The sequence below is a fragment of the Lactuca virosa genome, unplaced genomic scaffold (assembly GCF_052849685.1).
Source record: "Lactuca virosa cultivar CGN04683 unplaced genomic scaffold, Lactuca_virosa_CGN04683_v6 scaffold_22, whole genome shotgun sequence".
In the NCBI taxonomy this organism is placed as follows: Eukaryota; Viridiplantae; Streptophyta; class Magnoliopsida; order Asterales; family Asteraceae; genus Lactuca; species Lactuca virosa.
The window spans coordinates 1-17,723 of record NW_027629989.1 but is presented as its reverse complement, the minus strand read 5'-3'; the positions used below and the strand labels follow the sequence as shown (position 1 = coordinate 17,723).

The window sequence follows — 17,723 nt, the reverse complement described above, 5'->3', positions numbered from 1 at the left end:
AAGAACTACAAAACGTTTTGTTTCTTTTCCTTTCCCTATCAAACATCAAAACCAAACAACTCAATGGATCACTATTTTCTTTATAGTTTGTTCCTACTAAATCAAAAAACAGAAAGAATATGAAGGAAGGAATTATCGGAGCAAAAGGTCCCTCATGTCTCTCTCGTTTTCACCCCTGTTGGACATCGAGCATAGCAAGCCAAATACTCTCTCCCATTTCTGTTCCTTTACCCCTTCCCTTCATCGATTTCCTGTCAAGAACCAAAATCAAATATCCCTCATTATATAGAAAATCAAAAGACAAACATCCATTGATTCTTAATCAAACGAACACATATGTAGTTTTGCCAAATCAAACAAGAACAAAAAGAAAAGAAGGAGCCTTTACGTGTTGATTGAATCGTTGCTGCCCAGCTTCCTCCATCACCGATTCCACCCACCTGCCGATTGCCACCACCCCATACGACTTACTGTCGCCTTACAACTCCCAACTTGCAACCACCATCGAACCACCCTTGTGTTTCAAGAAGATCGGACCAGAAGAAGAATGGAGCCGCCGGAACAGCCCTGGGCTGCCGGCCTCCCCTCCATCGCATGTGCTAGCGATCCACCAGCACCACCGAACCCTCGCTTCTGGCCTCTTTCCGATCGCAATCTCCTAACAACACCGAACACCTCCTCCTTCTTTGGTCTAGTCAAAACCCCGGAGACCATCTCGGTTTGCGAGTCGGGCGACGAACCTCCGTGCTTCTCCCCCTTAATCAGACGAAGACGAGCACCGGAGAATCTTCCCCTTGGTCTCCTTTGCTGCCGACGACGGGAGATGAACGAAGGGTTGCTGCAAAGTGATTCCTCTATCCCCGCTGTGTTGGTTCATCGATTCGACTGCCTTGTTCATCTGTTCGTTCGTGACTTCCTATTGGGAGCATTCATATCCTTTAACCCGATCAAACTAAAGAAACTATTTTAAGTATGAATCTACTTATACAAAGGATACATTTTTGCTTTCAAGGTTTATTACAATCACAGTTATAGTATGGATTTACTTTATACAAAAGATACATTTTGGATTTCAAGGATTTATTACAAGCATAGTTATAATATGGATTTATTTATACAGAAATACATTTTGGGCTCTTAAAAACTCATTGCAAACACTGTTTTTAACTATCGTTTTATAAATGGATAAACTAGTGAAAACGTTTTGTATACGTGTTATGATTATTTTATCGTGAAATATCCGGTTCACACAACAAATATTATATTATACAAAGTTTTATGATTTTTATGTGACGTTGTATATTATAACAAGTATGTTATAAAATTTTGTACTATTTCAAGGATTCGAGCTATTACTATACATGTTCATTTATATGTTTAAGTACACAACGTTTATACATGTATATATGTTCATTAATTTTAAACATTCATTTATATAAAAGCGAGCACATTACATTTTTACATATATGTCAAACATGTTCGGCTTTTATAAACCCTATACAATGATATTCATTATGCCTAGTAACTTAATCACAATTAAGTTAGGGATGAGAGTTATTCACGAACTTACAAACTTTTTAGTTAAAGGCTTTTTAGTGAGATATTATTCAATAGCTGAGTTTAATCACTTAGCACCCCCACACTACTATAACTGTTAATCTTCGGAGCGAGATACATATGTATAGATCTATACGGGGTTGACATCCCCACCTGTGGTTGCTAGCTACAACCCTTGATTGATCAAACGAAGCAGGTGATAAGTGTCTACAATCGTTACTACAACGTCCAATGAAGCGTTGTAGGGGGGGTTTACTTTCAGTCAGGTAGCTCGGTTATAGGACTCACTATAAACATTAACTAGAATACCTCTCTTTTCCTCACTTAATCATGGTTTCAGTTGCCTTCAAAACTATTTTAAATATGGATTTACTTATACAAAGGATACATTTTGGCTTTCAAGGTTTATTACAATCAAAGTTACAGTATGGATTTACTTATACAAAAGATACATTGTGGCTTTCAAGGATTTATTACAAGCACAGTTATAATATGGATTTACTTATACATGAATACATTTTGGGCTCTTAAAGACTCATTGCAAACACTGTTTTTAACTACCGTTATATATACAAAGATAATACTTTTTAGACTTATTAAAAGTATTACTGCATTAGCAGAAAACCTATGACACCCACCAACCTTGTGTTGACTTTCAAAACTACATGTATTCTCAGGAAAACACTAAACAAGCATTCAAGACAGATTGGATTACAGGTGACCTAGTTTACTTACTGTTGTATTAAATGCCTATCTGTTAAGACAATTCATGTATTATTATTATTTGTAAAAAGCTTGTATTCAAATATCAAGATGGAACATGAATGCTATTTTGTTTATTGTTGTACTTGTGTTGTATATTCAATTTACTTGTGATCCATGAACTTAGTCGCACAACCCAACGTGTTCCGCCGCCTCGGCCGGGGGTGTGACATCGTGAATGTCTCATTTTATTGCAACTCAATTCATTTATTTCAATTTAGGAATTTTGTGTACTTAAATTTTCGTTCTTGGATCTTGGTGTATACATACGCTCCACCTTCTCTATTTGCTCCTAATATGTTTCTTGGTGTTATTCCCAATCTCACACTTCAATACCACCGTCGATTCGTGATTTTCAGGTAGGACCACTTTCACTTAATGGAGTTGTTGGAATGTATCATATTGTACATCAGAAAACTGTTAGGATGAACTCAGGTTACTATTTTTTGTTTTTAATTTTTTCTTATTTGATTTTTTTGGGTTAATACATATGTGTTTACTTAATTTTTTAAAATTTTCAGTTAATACGTATGTGTTTTGCTTCCTCCTTCAAAGTCTTTTCAGATGTAATTAATTAATGGAGGAATCATCAAAGTGTTATGTGTACCTTTGACTGAAAAATCTTTTTCAATGCCCTCAAAAAATGTGAAATTTTAAGTGGAGAAATCAAATTTTGGCCCAAGGGTTTGCCTTTCTTGAATATATATTGACTTAAAACCCTTCCAGAAATGAAGAATCAACATATCAATGGTTAATCCTCCAATCTTAATTTCTGTCATTTTTATGTGCCCTTCTTATGTGCCAATTGTGTTGATTGTATCATAAGAAACAAGTGTTTATATGTATGGAAAGTAATCTCCGTACTCTTGGAATTTTTTTTGCTGATGAAATTTTGAAGAACAAATCACACTATATGCTTTGGTTATTCCATTAAGTAGACCTTATTATTTTTTGTTTTATTTTTGCATAATAAGGTCATTGGTTGATGGTATCTCTTCATGTGTTACATGTATTGCCTTATCGACTTATTTTATTTTGTTTCTGTTATTTGTAGAAAGGATAATAATGGCTATATGAAGTTATTTGTGAAGCTGTATAAGGATTTTTCTGGGTTTCGGTAAGTGTCTCTTGAGTTTTGGCTTAAATTTGTCATTTAATTCTTGAGTCAAAAGCTCAAGCTCACCTGATTACAATATTTTATGTATATATATATATATATATATATATATATATATATATATATATATATATATATATATATATATATATATATCCTTTTTCTAACTTTGTATATAAATTCAGACAAACAAGGACACCAAAGATAATCAATAATGCAAAGGGTCATTTAGGACCAACATGGATTTTTGTATCAACTAGGTGAGAAGCAACTTCTATTCTAACTCTTTCATGTTTATTTATTAAAATTACATTCCTTTGTAACTTAAAAGTATAGTTTTAATTGATGATCACAAAACATTTTGTTCCAGGCCACTTATAGCAAGGTAAAAAAGGAATGCTACTTATAGCAAGGTAAAAAAGCCATTTTATAAATAAGAAGACATTTTGGCAAGGTAAAAGTTGGCAAATATGACCATCATTTTAAAAATCATGAGAAATGCACGCCTTGAGGTGAAGCGGATGATGATCAAACTAGAGGCGTCGCCTCTGTGGTAGGATTTGATACGTATGCCTCGTACTAGTGAAGCGTAGAGGAATCGGTTGAGGCGGTGCGTTTTTCAGAAGCGTATGCCTTCGACTTTTTTTTTTTTTTTTTTTTTTGACTTTTTGACGTCGACTTCTTTTTACCTTTGTTTTATTCACCGGTTTTATAATAAAATTTAAAACCCGTTTCATATATTGAACAAGTCCACTCATTCGCTCACTCTAAAACGTCGCTCCTCTCTTCTTCTCAAAATTGCATCCCACCTGGTTCTGCTCTGGTCGAAGGTCTGCATTCTTCTATCGAAAGCATTTTGTAATTATTATTATTATTATTTTGTTAAGCAAATGATCTCTTTGGTACTCATAATTATTACATTGAAAGTTTGTAGTTTATGTTGTTGACTACTGGTATATGTGTGGTATTCAAATATAAGGGTTTAACATGTTTTTGTCGAGGGGTTTTACTGTTCTGAGGCTTCTTTAATTTCTACAACAAGAGGGTATCAGATTCTCCACCTCATCACTGATCAATGACATCAAAGAAAGGTAATTTCAGTTCTCATATGGAAAATTAGCCTATTTCTTTGGCATTTAGCTGTTGAGCACGACTATTTCATTATGTGAACAAGGTGAAACTTTTGGTAGTGAGCAGGGTTAGATGATAAAGAAACATAGAGATTGGTGATGAATATTTTAGTTTTAAAAAATCAGAGATCGGAGAGGTAGAAAGTAATACATCACTGTCTGTTCAGTATAAGCCTAGAATTAATTACTGTTACAGTTTCTGTACAGTTTACTTTTGTGAGTAAATTGATGTGTAATCATAAGGATTTGATACTTTTATTGATCATCACAACGATATTCTTTTGTTCAAACTAAGATAAAATGTATGATTGAACTTTAATGTAGTGCTTTGTATGATGAATTTGGGAAAGAGTTGAATGGTTCATTCTATTGGAAAAAAGATGTTTGTTTTATTCATAACTTTGATATGGTTAGTATTACATTTTCTTCCTTTCATTTGATTTATCATTACTCGACCACCGGTGATTTTCTTGATTCATGAATAGATTTAAAGGCTAGGGTGGACTGTGGAGGACTTATTTAGTCAAAGTTGGTTGGTTTTTTCTTCTTTCTAACTATTTAAAAATAAATGGCAAATTTTGTTAAATGGAAACTTTTGGTGTAGAAGTCAAATGTTGGGAATTTCTTATCTATAACCATTAACATATGTTTTAATTAATTTTCTACAGAGATCAAACCGTGACGTCTGAGAGGGGAAGTGAAAGCAGTTTTGTTCTATTCAGGTATATAGGCATAATTTGGCTCGATCTTAGGGGTAAGGAGTACCAAGTTCTGAAAGTTAGTATCTTATTATAAAAATCACGGCGATAATGATCTATATTTAATTACATAATTTTTTTGTGTATAAATAATTTTGTGTAAATAAAGGTCATGTAAAAACTATACATACACCAAAGGATCAAGGATGCGTGTGGGCACAATAAACATTGAGGTTTACCTTTCTAATGGCCTTAAATTTGTTGATTATGAGTTTCTGAGAGCATACTGTACACCTATTATTTTAGTTATGCATTTTTTAACAAAAAATTATAGTTATGATATCATGTCAAAATTAAGTTTCCATCATCTAATATTGCTATATAACAATATATAGAATTGATTTTTGTTGGTTTTGCATATTTATGCAGTGCTAATTTGTAAACAAGTTAAATCATTACTCTGAAAGAAATTGGAACATTGCTCTACATTATGGCAATTCAATTTCAGTAGGGTTGTATCATTTACCTGTTCATTTTCACTTATAATTGATAAAAAAAATAAGGTATAACTTTTGTAGGCATATGAAGTCTTTACCATCAAACTTATTTGTCTGAGTTGGAATAGAACAAACATCTTTGACATTATATATTTTCAACATTTTCTACTTTATTTTTGTGACATTATTGTTGAAATATAGGTACTCATAATTATTACATTGAAATTTTTAGTGGTTTATAAATTTTGAGTGAGGGACGTAAATATTTTGAACTTTCATGTATATATATATATATATATATATATATATATATATATATATATATATATATATATATTAAAAAATTGTTCCCTTATGACATTACCTAACCGTTCATAGGGTTATTTAACTGCACCTTAATTAATCTTACACCGACCCACCGCCACAAATACTTATCTATTCTTTTTAATCGTTCACTTCCACCGCCTCAGTTACCGCCTTCCCCACTGCTCACCTTCTCCGTTTCCCTCCACCGCTTACTTCCCAGCTACGCATGTCTCTACCTTCTATCAAACTTCGCTTCAGTCGCCAGTGGATTGTGCTTTTAGGGTTGAACGATTTTAGTTTATAGAAGATAAATGGTAAAAAAAATGGTTAGGCTGAGATTAAAGCAGAGAAAATCTTGAACCTTTTCCGTTTTATAAATCGATCTAGCCTTCCACGATTGGAGGTCGCCACCTTCTCTTTTTGCTTATCTGCTTCCCTTATCTGCTTATCTCATGCCTGGTTACGCTTCCTATCCTTAGTAACAGAGTTCAGGTATGTCAATTTAAGGTTTGTCTCTTTTTACCCTCTTCTACTTCTTCTCTGTTGATGGCGTTGTTTGATTTCGTCCTCTGTGTTGAAGGAAGTAGCTAAACTTTGTTTTGGGTATGATTTGGATAGTATTTTTTTCATTTTGATTTCCATCTTCTCCTACTCTAACTGTATTAATTTCTGTTTGGGTCTGATTTGGAAGTCCATCTTCAGCTACTCCATCTTAAAGTTAGTCATTCTGTTTTGACATAATGAATTCATATATAATATTGGACAAAACTTCTCTGTCAAAAAAGAAATAATTTGGGGCTTATTAGATTGGTTTTTTGCTCATAATTGGCACATCAACTGCTTGATGAAATGCTTCAAAGAACTGGTATTAGAGCTACTCCATCATTGACTATACAAGCTTCTTAACACACTTTTATATAAGTTTTTGGTCTAGGTTCAGATACGCATGCTGAGATTCTAACCAATGAGTTTGGCAAGTATGGTGAGATCGAAGACTGTAAGGCTGAGTCAAGTATAGTGGAAACCATTTACCTGATGTGCTCTCTTTTCTGATAATCTCTTTGAATAAGGTTATTAGTGTATCAGATAGCAATTCTTTACCATTTTCGTTTTAAGAATATAAATTTTCTTTGTCATCTCATTTTTGATTTAGTAAATAAGAGCAGCAGATGATTGCGATATGTGTATGTTGAAAATGTCTGAATCAAGTAAATATGTTGAAAGCGGTGGATGGTAGGTGGTTTGGTGAGTATATCCATTTCATTAACCATTTAATCATTCATTTTTGGGTATTTTTTTAGTTAATTTTTCTTTTGGGAACTTCATCGTGAGGTTTGAAGTTTGCTCGATTAATTTTTCTTTTGGGTATTTGTTGATCCTTGCATCCTTTTTCACTTTTATTATTATTATTTTTTTGGTTTATTAATTAGACATAATCCCATTGAATTTAAATGCTTTTTTAATAGTGAATACAAATTTTGATGAAGCCTTTCCAAATTCGAGCTTCAATTCTTCATTCTCATAAGAATTTGAATATATAATGTAAAATTTTTAATATTTTCATAATTCTCTTAAACTTCTAATCTAATTTAATTAAAAATTATTATCGTGTAAAATTAAAAAATCCGGAGTTTTCTGTTAAAAAAAAAAGGACTTAATCGTAACTTTTCCCAAAATATTAGGACTTTTCTGACAATTTCCCTTTAAAATATGCAGCAAATCAACATTCGTGGAGTAGTTACACCATTGTCTTCATTATACTTTGAAATTTATGGTGAAATATAGCACTGTACCTATTTTTATTAGTTTCCTATTCATGATTTTGAAAAACCATTTAGTCGCATACATGGTTTACATTTGTATAGGTGATTGATTTGGGTTTGAATTATTGGCCAACCATGTCAGCAAAGTCATAGAGTGTACATGCATTATTGGCTTCATACGATGGTCAAAGGCAAAGGACTTTCATGTGAACCAATGGTTAGTGGTTAATTTCAATGAATAATGTAGGTGCATAAAATTTAAGCTTTTAGTGTTGTTTAAATTTTCAACTAGATTGATGTATTGATTGATTGCGAGTTACAGAGGTAATAAATACAGTTCATGGAGGGTGATCTAAAACCTGTTCTATTCTTTCCCAAATATTGGGATTTTTACTTTTGTACATTTGCAGTTTATAGTGAAGACCTGTATTATGCATTTTAATTATAGGTACCCTGGATTTAACACACTCAAGCTATGTAATAGAGGTGGAATGCATGTTGCCTTTGTGGATTATGAGGTATGTCACTTCATTTTATTTTTGACTCCTTCAAGAGAAAGCAATAGTCCTAATTTAATTAAGTTTTAGTGGTAAATGCACAAAAAAAAAAGGTTAATATTTCGGGAAAATTTCGTTCATATCCTTAAAAACCTTAAAAATTACTTCAATATCCTAATTATTCTTTTATACAGTGTTGTTTAAGCTTATACCACGTCCTTTGAAATTAAAAGAAAAAATGGGATTATTATTTCATTATTTTTCAAATTGTTATCTTGAATGAAAGAAAAAAAAGTGGGATTACTACTTTATTTAAGTAATCTTTGTTGGAATTTTGAGTTTTACGAGAAGTTAATGCAACTTTAAAATGTTGGGGGCCTATCAGTTCAGCAATGAAAGTTAAAATTTGAATATTATTTTCTTTGAAAACATCACAAATTGTCAAGTTATGCTTATTACATATATTTATTTTTCACTTCTCAAAAAGATTGGTTTATTGTCTTGCAGCTAATTGTTGCTCGCAGATATCATGAAGTTGAAGAGGTCTGATATGAAAGAAATGCAGTTGCAAACAAGATGACAGGAAAAGTGGAACAATTAAAAAGCATAAAGACTCATAGAAGAAGCTATACTTTTGGATATGTGAAAGTTTGTAGTTTATGTTGTTGACTACTGGTATATGTGTGGTATTCAAATATAAGGGTTTAACATGTTTTTGTCGAGGGGTTTTACTGTTCTGAGGCTTCTTTAATTTCTACAACAAGAGGGTATCAGATTCTCCACCTCATCACTGATCAATGACATCAAAGAAAGGTAATTTCAGTTCTCATATGGAAAATTAGCCTATTTCTTTGGCATTTAGCTGTTGAGCACGACTATTTCATTATGTGAACAAGGTGAAACTTTTGGTAGTGAGCAGGGTTAGATGATAAAGAAACATAGAGATTGGTGATGAATATTTTAGTTTTTAAAAATCAGAGATCGGAGAGGTAGAAAGTAATACATCACTGTCTGTTCAGTATAAGCCTAGAATTAATTACTGTTACAGTTTCTGTACAGTTTACTTTTGTGAGTAAATTGATGTGTAATCATAAGGATTTGATACTTTTATTGATCATCACAACGATATTCTTTTGTTCAAACTAAGATAAAATGTATGATTGAACTTTAATGTAGTGCTTTGTATGATGAATTTGGGAAAGAGTTGAATGGTTCATTCTATTGGAAAAAAGATGTTTGTTTTATTCATAACTTTGATATGGTTAGTATTACATTTTCTTCCTTTCATTTGATTTATCATTACTCGACCACCGGTGATTTTCTTGATTCATGAATAGATTTAAAGGCTAGGGTGGACTGTGGAGGACTTATTTAGTCAAAGTTGGTTGGTTTTTTCTTCTTTCTAACTATTTAAAAATAAATGGCAAATTTTGTTAAATGGAAACTTTTGGTGTAGAAGTCAAATGTTGGGAATTTCTTATCTATAACCATTAACATATGTTTTAATTAATTTTCTACAGAGATCAAACCGTGACGTCTGAGAGGGGAAGTGAAAGCAGTTTTGTTCTATTCAGGTATATAGGCATAATTTGGCTCGATCTTAGGGGTAAGGAGTACCAAGTTCTGAAAGTTAGTATCTTATTATAAAAATCACGGCGATAATGATCCATATTTAATTACATAATTTTTTTGTGTATAAATAATTTTGTGTAAATAAAGGTCATGTAAAAACTATACATACACCAAAGGATCAAGGATGCGTGTGGGCACAATAAACATTGAGGTTTACCTTTCTAATGGCCTTAAATTTGTTGATTATGAGTTTCTGAGAGCATACTGTACACCTATTATTTTAGTTATGCATTTTTTAACAAAAAATTATAGTTATGATATCATGTCAAAATTAAGTTTCCATCATCTAATATTGCTATATAACAATATATAGAATTGATTTTTGTTGGTTTTGCATATTTATGCAGTGCTAATTTGTAAACAAGTTAAATCATTACTCTGAAAGAAATTGGAACATTGCTCTACATTATGGCAATTCAATTTCAGTAGGGTTGTATCATTTACCTGTTCATTTTCACTTATAATTGATAAAAAAAATAAGGTATAACTTTTGTAGGCATATGAAGTCTTTACCATCAAACTTATTTGTCTGAGTTGGAATAGAACAAACATCTTTGACATTATATATTTTCAACATTTTCTACTTTATCTTTGTGACATTATTGTTGAAATATAGGTACTCATAATTATTACATTGAAATTTTTAGTGGTTTATAAATTTTGAGTGAGGGACGTCAATATTTTGAACTTTCATGTTAAGTATAGTAGCTGAAATAATCATATTTGGTGAATGGTTGTAATATATCATGACTACTACCGAATTGTTTTGGCCTGTGTTAGGATGTTTTGGGTTGGAATGTTTTGTTGAGAGACTATTTTCAACACATCTAATTTGTTTACTAATAAACATATGTAACATATTTATTAAAATCCAACACCTAAGACCACGTGCATGACTTGTTGTGCATGTGTCTAGCTATCTTTTAATATATGTTTAGTTTGTTTTATTTATGTTCTCCAGAAAAGTTATTCTTGACTTTGTCTTTTTAGGTAGTAGGTTGTCCATTATCTTTAGGCTCTTATGTTAGTGGAGCAGTTTTTTATGTTTCTGTCATTTTCCTTTTACGTGTAAGCCTTCTTAGGCATCAAGCTTTGTCACTTTTCTATAATGAAGTAACACAACTTTTGTGTAACGTTCCTGTGTTGTCTAATTTCCCTGCACACACTTTACATAGTGTTAACAAATCAAGTGACAAAGCTTGATGCCTAAGAAGGCTTACACGTGAAAGGAAAATGACAGAAACATAAAAAACTGCTCCACTAACATAAGAGCCTAAAGATAATGGACAACCCACTACCTAAAAAGACAAAGTCAAGAATAACTTTTATGGGGAAAATAAATAAAGCAAACTAAACATATATTAAAAGATAGCTAGACATATGCACAACAAGTCATGCACGTGGTCTTAGGTGTTGGATTTTAATACTCCCTCTCAACACCAACATTCACCATTCCCATTGTCTCACAGAAGTTGGTCAATTTCTTGCTTGAGAGGCCTTTAGTGAATGAGTCTGCAACTTGGTCTGAAGTTTTTATGTATTGAAGGTCTATGTCTCCATTTAAAACTTTCTCACGGATGAAGTGATAATGAACCTCCACGTGTTTGGTTCTTGCATGAAACGTTGGGTTCTTAGCCAACTGTATTGAAGAGAGATTGTCACAATAAAGCTTGATCTTGTGACCTTCCCATTCATGTAGATCTTTTAGAAGTTGAACCAACCAAACACTCTCTTGGGCTGCCATTGCAGCAGCTCTACACTCTGCTTCGGTTGTGGATAGAGACACTGTGGGCTGCCGTTTACTGCACCATGAGATTGCACTAGACCCCAACATGAACACATATCCTGTTGTAGAGCGTCGTGTGTTTAAGTCACCTGCATAGTCAGCATCGCAGAAACCAACTAGCTTGCACATTGACTCCCTCTTAAACACAATTCCTTGATCAAGTGTTGCTTTCACATACCTTAGAACTCGACGTATGGCAGCAAGATGAGATCTCCTAGGGTTTTGCATGAACCGACTCAAAACCCCTACAACAAAAGCTATGTCAGGCCGTGTCAAAGTGAGATAAATGAGGCTTCCCACAATCTTCATGTATATAGTCGTGTCTTCTAACTCTCTGCTGGTATCAACACAAAGTTTTGAGTTTGTGTCAATTGGTGTCATTGCTGGCTTACTGTCAATCATTCCAAATCTACTCAAGAGATCCACAGAATACTTATGTTGGTGTAGAACAATGTCTCCATTCTCTTCATACTTCAATTCTAGGCCTAGAAAGTGTTTCAAATCACCAAGGTCTTTCATGTGAAACCGAGTACATAGATTCTTTCTCACTTGATCAACCACTTCATACAAATCACCTGTGATTATCAGATCATCTACATAAACCAGCACGATTGCAACCTTACCTTCTTCAGCTCTTACAAACAAACTTGCATCAGCAGCTGTCATCATAAAACCATTGTGATCTAAAAACTCAGCAATTTTACCAAACCATGCTCTTGGGGATTGTTTTAATCCATACAATGCCTTCTTGAGTTTACATACATAGTTTGGATGATCTTTGCTCTCAAACCCTGTTGGTTGCTCCATGTGAATGACATGATCCAGATCACCGTATAGGAACGCGTTGCACACATCCATCTGTCTGAGTTTCCACCCTTTGCTGGCAGCTAGGGCTAGGAGGACACGTATAGTTGTAAGCTTTTCCACTGGGCTGAAAGTATCCTCATAATCAAGCCCATATTGCTGAGAGAATCCGCGAGCCACTAGCCGGGCTTTATACCTCTCTACAGAGCCATCTGCCTTCCGTTTTATCTTGTATACCCATTTACATGATATGGGCTTTACTTCTTTTGGCTTAGGTACCAGCTCCCACGTTTGGTTTTGAACTAGGGCTTCCATCTCTTCCTCCATAGCAACCATCCATTCTCTTTTTGTACAAGCCTGTTTAAAAGATTCAGGCTCACATATCTGGTTTTCAATAACAGCAGCATGTGCATATCTTGGATTAGGTTTCCTTAATCTTGATGATCGCCTAAGACTTGAAGACTCATCTCTCTCATCATCAGAGTTAGAGGAATTGAAGACCCCTGTCTGCCATGGATGTTGTTCTTGTCTTGGAACAATATCTTCTTCTATAATAGTATCTACATCATCAATGTTTAGATTGATGGTAGAGGACTCCACACCTTCCTTGAGTACGTCGGAATCAGGAAGTGTTTCATGATTTGTTGACCACCATGAGGATGTCTCGTCAAAAACTATGTTTCTTGAGACGTAACACTTGCCACTGTTAGGATCACAGCACCTCCAGCCTTTTCTCTCTGAATCATACCCAACAAATATGGAACGGATAGCTTTCTTCTCCATCTTATGACGTAAGTGACTGGGTATAAACACATAACATATACAGCCAAATACTCGAAGATGGCTAACATTTGGTTTAATACCAAAGAGCTTCTCAAAGGGCGACACAAAACCCAAATTCTGTTGTGGGATTCGATTTATAACATAAGCTGCAGTGTTCATACCTTCTGCCCAGAAACGACCTGGGACATTTTTGTCATGGATCATGCTGCCACATATTTCAGCTAGGTGCCTGTTTTTACGCTCTGAAACTCCGTTCTGTTGTGGCGTGTTTGGACAAGTTAATTGTCTTCCGATTTTGTGTTCCCTTAAGTAATCAGCAAATTCTTTTGCCAAGTACTCTCCACCATTGTCTGATCTGAGTCGTAATACACGATGCTTTCCATCTCTTTTTGCTTCAGCTTTAAACTCTTTAAACTTACTGAAGGTTTCTGATTTTTCTTTCATGAAGTATACCCATACAAACCTTGAGAAGTCATCGATAAAGGTCACCATATACTTCATTCCTCTCACTGATGGTTGTTTCACAGGTCCGAACACATCTGAGTGTATCAACTCCAAAGGTGCCTTTGCTTGATATGCGGACTTTTTGAAGGGCAATTGGTGAGCTTTTCCATATTGACAACCTGCACACACTAGGCCTTTACTCACTTCTAGTTCTGGAAGACCGCTGACAAGCTTCTTTTTCATCATAGTGTCGAGTTTGTCATAAGCTACATGACCCAAGCGCATATGCCAAAGATCCACATTTTGATTTTTCTTTGATTTATCTACATATGCAGTTTCAGCAGACATCACATAGATAGACTCCGATCTTCTTCCTTTGGCAATTGGGTAAGATGGAGTTTCAAACTCCTTATACACTTTGACATCATTGGGACCAAAAAGCACATAATGACCAGCTGAGGTTAATTGGGAAACAGAGAGCAAGTTCTTTTTCATTCCAGGAACATGATACACACTTTTTAACATCATCTCCTTCTTGTTTTCTTCCGGGTGAAACTGGACATCACCAACGTGGGCAATTTTAAGTTTTGAGTTATCAGCAATCACAACAACTCTAATTCCACCATATTCAACTGCATTTTGAATAATCTTTTTATCTCCCGTCATATGATTTGAGCAGCCGGAATCAACTACCCATTCATCTAACTTGTTCTTCGATTTTTCAGTTGTAGCTGCAAGGGCCATGACATGTTCATCTTGTGCAAAATGTGCTTCAGCATCCCATGCGTCTTCTTCTTGAGCAGTTGCTGCATTGCCTTCTTCCATACGTTGTTGTGGACAATTTATTGCCATGCGTCCTTTTTTACCACAATTATAACATTTAAAAGGAAACTTTTTGTTAGACCGAGAACTTTTCTGCTTCTCCACTGATTGTTCTCCCTTCTCATTGTCATGATTTCTCCTCTCGTTCCGTTTGTGCTTATCATAATTCTTTTTCTGTCCCTGGTTTGAGTTAGCCTTGTACTTCCCTTTACTTCTCTCCACATAAAGGGCTTCATCTTCGGCTTTAACAGAGATGCTTACCATCTGTTTTGCGAGAGCCTCCTGCCAAGAGGTTTTCAAACTCTACCAAAGAAGGTTGGACATACCAACCTTGTATTGCAGCCACAAAGCTTCTAAACTCAGGCTTTAAGCCGTGAATAATGATCCGCTTCATATGAGTCTCAGGAATATAAGACTGTGGATCAAGTTCTGAAATCTCCCTGCAAGTTGACTTCACTTTATGGAAATACTGAGGAATAGACATCTCACGTTGAGACACAGAGAGCAACTCATTTTCCAGAAGTTGCAACTTTGTGTCATTCTTTTTCGAGAACAGTGATTGAAGAGTTTTCCAGTCTTCGACTGGAGTCACAACATCCCGGATGTGTTAAAGAATGTCTTCTTCAACTGTTGTCTTCATAATAAACATCGCCTTTCCCGCCTTGATCTTCCATTTTCGCAGAACCCCATTGTTATCTTCAGCTTCTGGTTGCGCTTTCTCAGTACCATCTACAACCTCCCACAAATCCTGCCCCTGCATGTACGAAGTGATACAAGTGGACCATGTGTTGTAGTTTTGGTTGTTGAGTTTCTTGACACCACCTACTACTTGAAGATCAGCCATGGGTCTAGCTCTGATACCAGATTTGTTAACACTATGTAAAGTGTTTGCAGGGAAATTAGACAACACAGGAACTTTACACAAAAGTTGTGTTACTTCATTATAGAAAAGTGACAAAGCTTGATGCCTAAGAATTTTTTTTTTTTTTTTTGATTGACAGTAAGCCAGCAATGACACCAATTGACACAAACTCAAAACTTTGTGTTGATACCAGCAGAGAGTTAGAAGACACGACTATATACATGAAGATTGTGGGAAGCCTCATTTATCTCACTTTGACACGGCCTGACATAGCTTTTGTTGTAGGGGTTTTGAGTCGGTTCATGCAAAACCCTAGGAGATCTCATCTTGCTGCCATACGTCGAGTTCTAAGGTATGTGAAAGCAACACTTGATCAAGGAATTATGTTTAAGAGGGAGTCAATGTGCAAGCTAGTTGGTTTCTGCGATGCTGACTATGCAGGTGACTTAAACACACGACGCTCTACAACAGGATATGTGTTCATGTTGGGGTCTAGTGCAATCTCATGGTGCAGTAAACGGCAGCCCACAGTGTCTCTATCCACAACCGAAGCAGAGTGTAGAGCTGCTGCAATGGCAGCCCAAGAGAGTGTTTGGTTGGTTCAACTTCTAAAAGATCTACATGAATGGGAAGGTCACAAGATCAAGCTTTATTGTGACAATCTCTCTTCAATACAGTTGGCTAAGAACCCAACGTTTCATGCAAGAACCAAACACGTGGAGGTTCATTATCACTTCATCCGTGAGAAAGTTTTAAATGGAGACATAGACCTTCAATACATAAAAACTTCAGACCAAGTTGCAGACTCATTCACTAAAGGCCTCTCAAGCAAGAAATTGACCAACTTCTGTGAGACAATGGGAATGGTGAATGTTGGCGTTGAGAGGGAGTATTAAAATCCAACACCTAAGACCACGTGCATGACTTGTTGTGCATATGTCTAGCTATCTTTTAATATATGTTTAGTTTGCTTTATTTATTTTCCCCATAAAAGTTATTCTTGACTTTGTCTTTTTAGGTAGTGGGTTGTCCATTATCTTTAGGCTCTTAGTGGAGCAGTTTTTTATGTTTCTGTCATTTTCCTTTCACGTGTAAGCCTTCTTAGGCATCAAGCTTTGTCACTTTTCTATAATGAAGTAACACAACTTTTGTGTAAAGTTCCTGTGTTGTCTAATTTCCCTGCAAACACTTTACATAGTGTTAACAATATTAACTTATTTTAACATATAATTAATGGCGTAAATAAACAAAAAAAAAAAATCAATAATTTTTCTTTAAAAACAAATTTTATAATGGGTTTTCAGTAAAAGGTGAAAAAAAGTAAAGAGTTTTTCTAAATTTGAGATTTGATATTTTATTACAAAAATATTTTTCGCTAATTGCCATCTGTTTTTGTTAAACATGGGGATGAATTTTGGGAACATTCTGCAGTTTTTATGACATCATAGGTAAAAATTGAAAAATCATAATCATAACACATAGTTTTTTTTGTTGCAAGGAAGACTTGTGAGAGGTGCAATTAAGTGATGGTGATATATAGGAGTATTACTTTTGAGCAATAGTTGTAATTCTGGAAATAATTTTATGAGGAATATTTCCAGAAAAGATGCAAAGGTTTTCTTTACATAAATTACAAAAAAAATAAAATAAGAAATGATTTGAAAATGATATCAAGCACACCACAAATTTGTCGAGTTATTTTTTTTTTGTTACTATGCAATATGTTTTCCATTCAATTATATAAAAATTCACATCTAATAATTTGCTTTTTGTTGCTTTTAGATGAAGTTATTGCGGAAAAGATACAGAAGAGAGGTTGGGCTTGCACTTCAACTTCATGAAAGTCGGGTCCTGATTTTTTAATCACTTACTTGAACAATACTTTTAATCAAATACCCTTGAATTTGTACTCTTTGAGTTATACTTCATTGTCAGATTTTTTTTTTTTTTTTTTTTTTTTTTTTTTTGCTTATTTTTTTCTATCCTCTTTAGGATGAGAAACCATCAAGTTGTATGATTATGTTAGGTGGTGACATGGCAAGAATATAGTCAATTAACATACAATTTCCACTTGTTCATTTTCAAAAAGGAGTCGTTACGGCTGTAATGGTAGTGATTCATCTCATGATCACTTACTTAGTGGTGCTCTTAGTTGAAACTTTCTATACTTCTTGTTGCAGCTCTTTGTGATTTCATTTACATTGTATATGCAGGACCAAAATCAAAAGGAACAAGCATCAATGGTTGTTTAGACCTCTTATTA

The 17,723-nt window shown here is 34.4% G+C and overlaps 2 long non-coding RNA genes and 1 pseudogene across 8 annotated transcripts; all 3 read left to right on the top strand.

The window, feature by feature from the left end:
• Nucleotides 1-4,364: 4,364 nt before the first annotated feature.
• LOC145142589 (uncharacterized) lies at nucleotides 4,365-5,511 on the top strand. Its single transcript, XR_013723660.1, has 2 exons — nucleotides 4,365-4,527; nucleotides 5,235-5,511. It is a non-coding gene; the product is annotated as an uncharacterized LOC145142589 (long non-coding RNA).
• Nucleotides 5,512-6,182: 671 nt separating this feature from the next.
• On the top strand, nucleotides 6,183-10,124 carry LOC145142581 (uncharacterized). Of its 7 annotated transcripts, none has more exons than XR_013723642.1 (7): nucleotides 6,183-6,559; nucleotides 7,002-7,312; nucleotides 7,784-7,841; nucleotides 7,933-8,047; nucleotides 8,279-8,348; nucleotides 8,835-9,140; nucleotides 9,848-10,124. It is a non-coding gene; the product is annotated as an uncharacterized LOC145142581 (long non-coding RNA). The 7 variants fall into 7 exon arrangements; XR_013723638.1 differs by having other exon boundaries at nucleotides 6,990-7,312; XR_013723641.1 differs by having other exon boundaries at nucleotides 6,183-6,574.
• A 5,485-nt stretch (nucleotides 10,125-15,609) lies between these two features.
• LOC145142547 (secreted RxLR effector protein 161 pseudogene) lies at nucleotides 15,610-16,356 on the top strand (annotated as a pseudogene).
• Nucleotides 16,357-17,723: the final 1,367 nt, after the last annotated feature.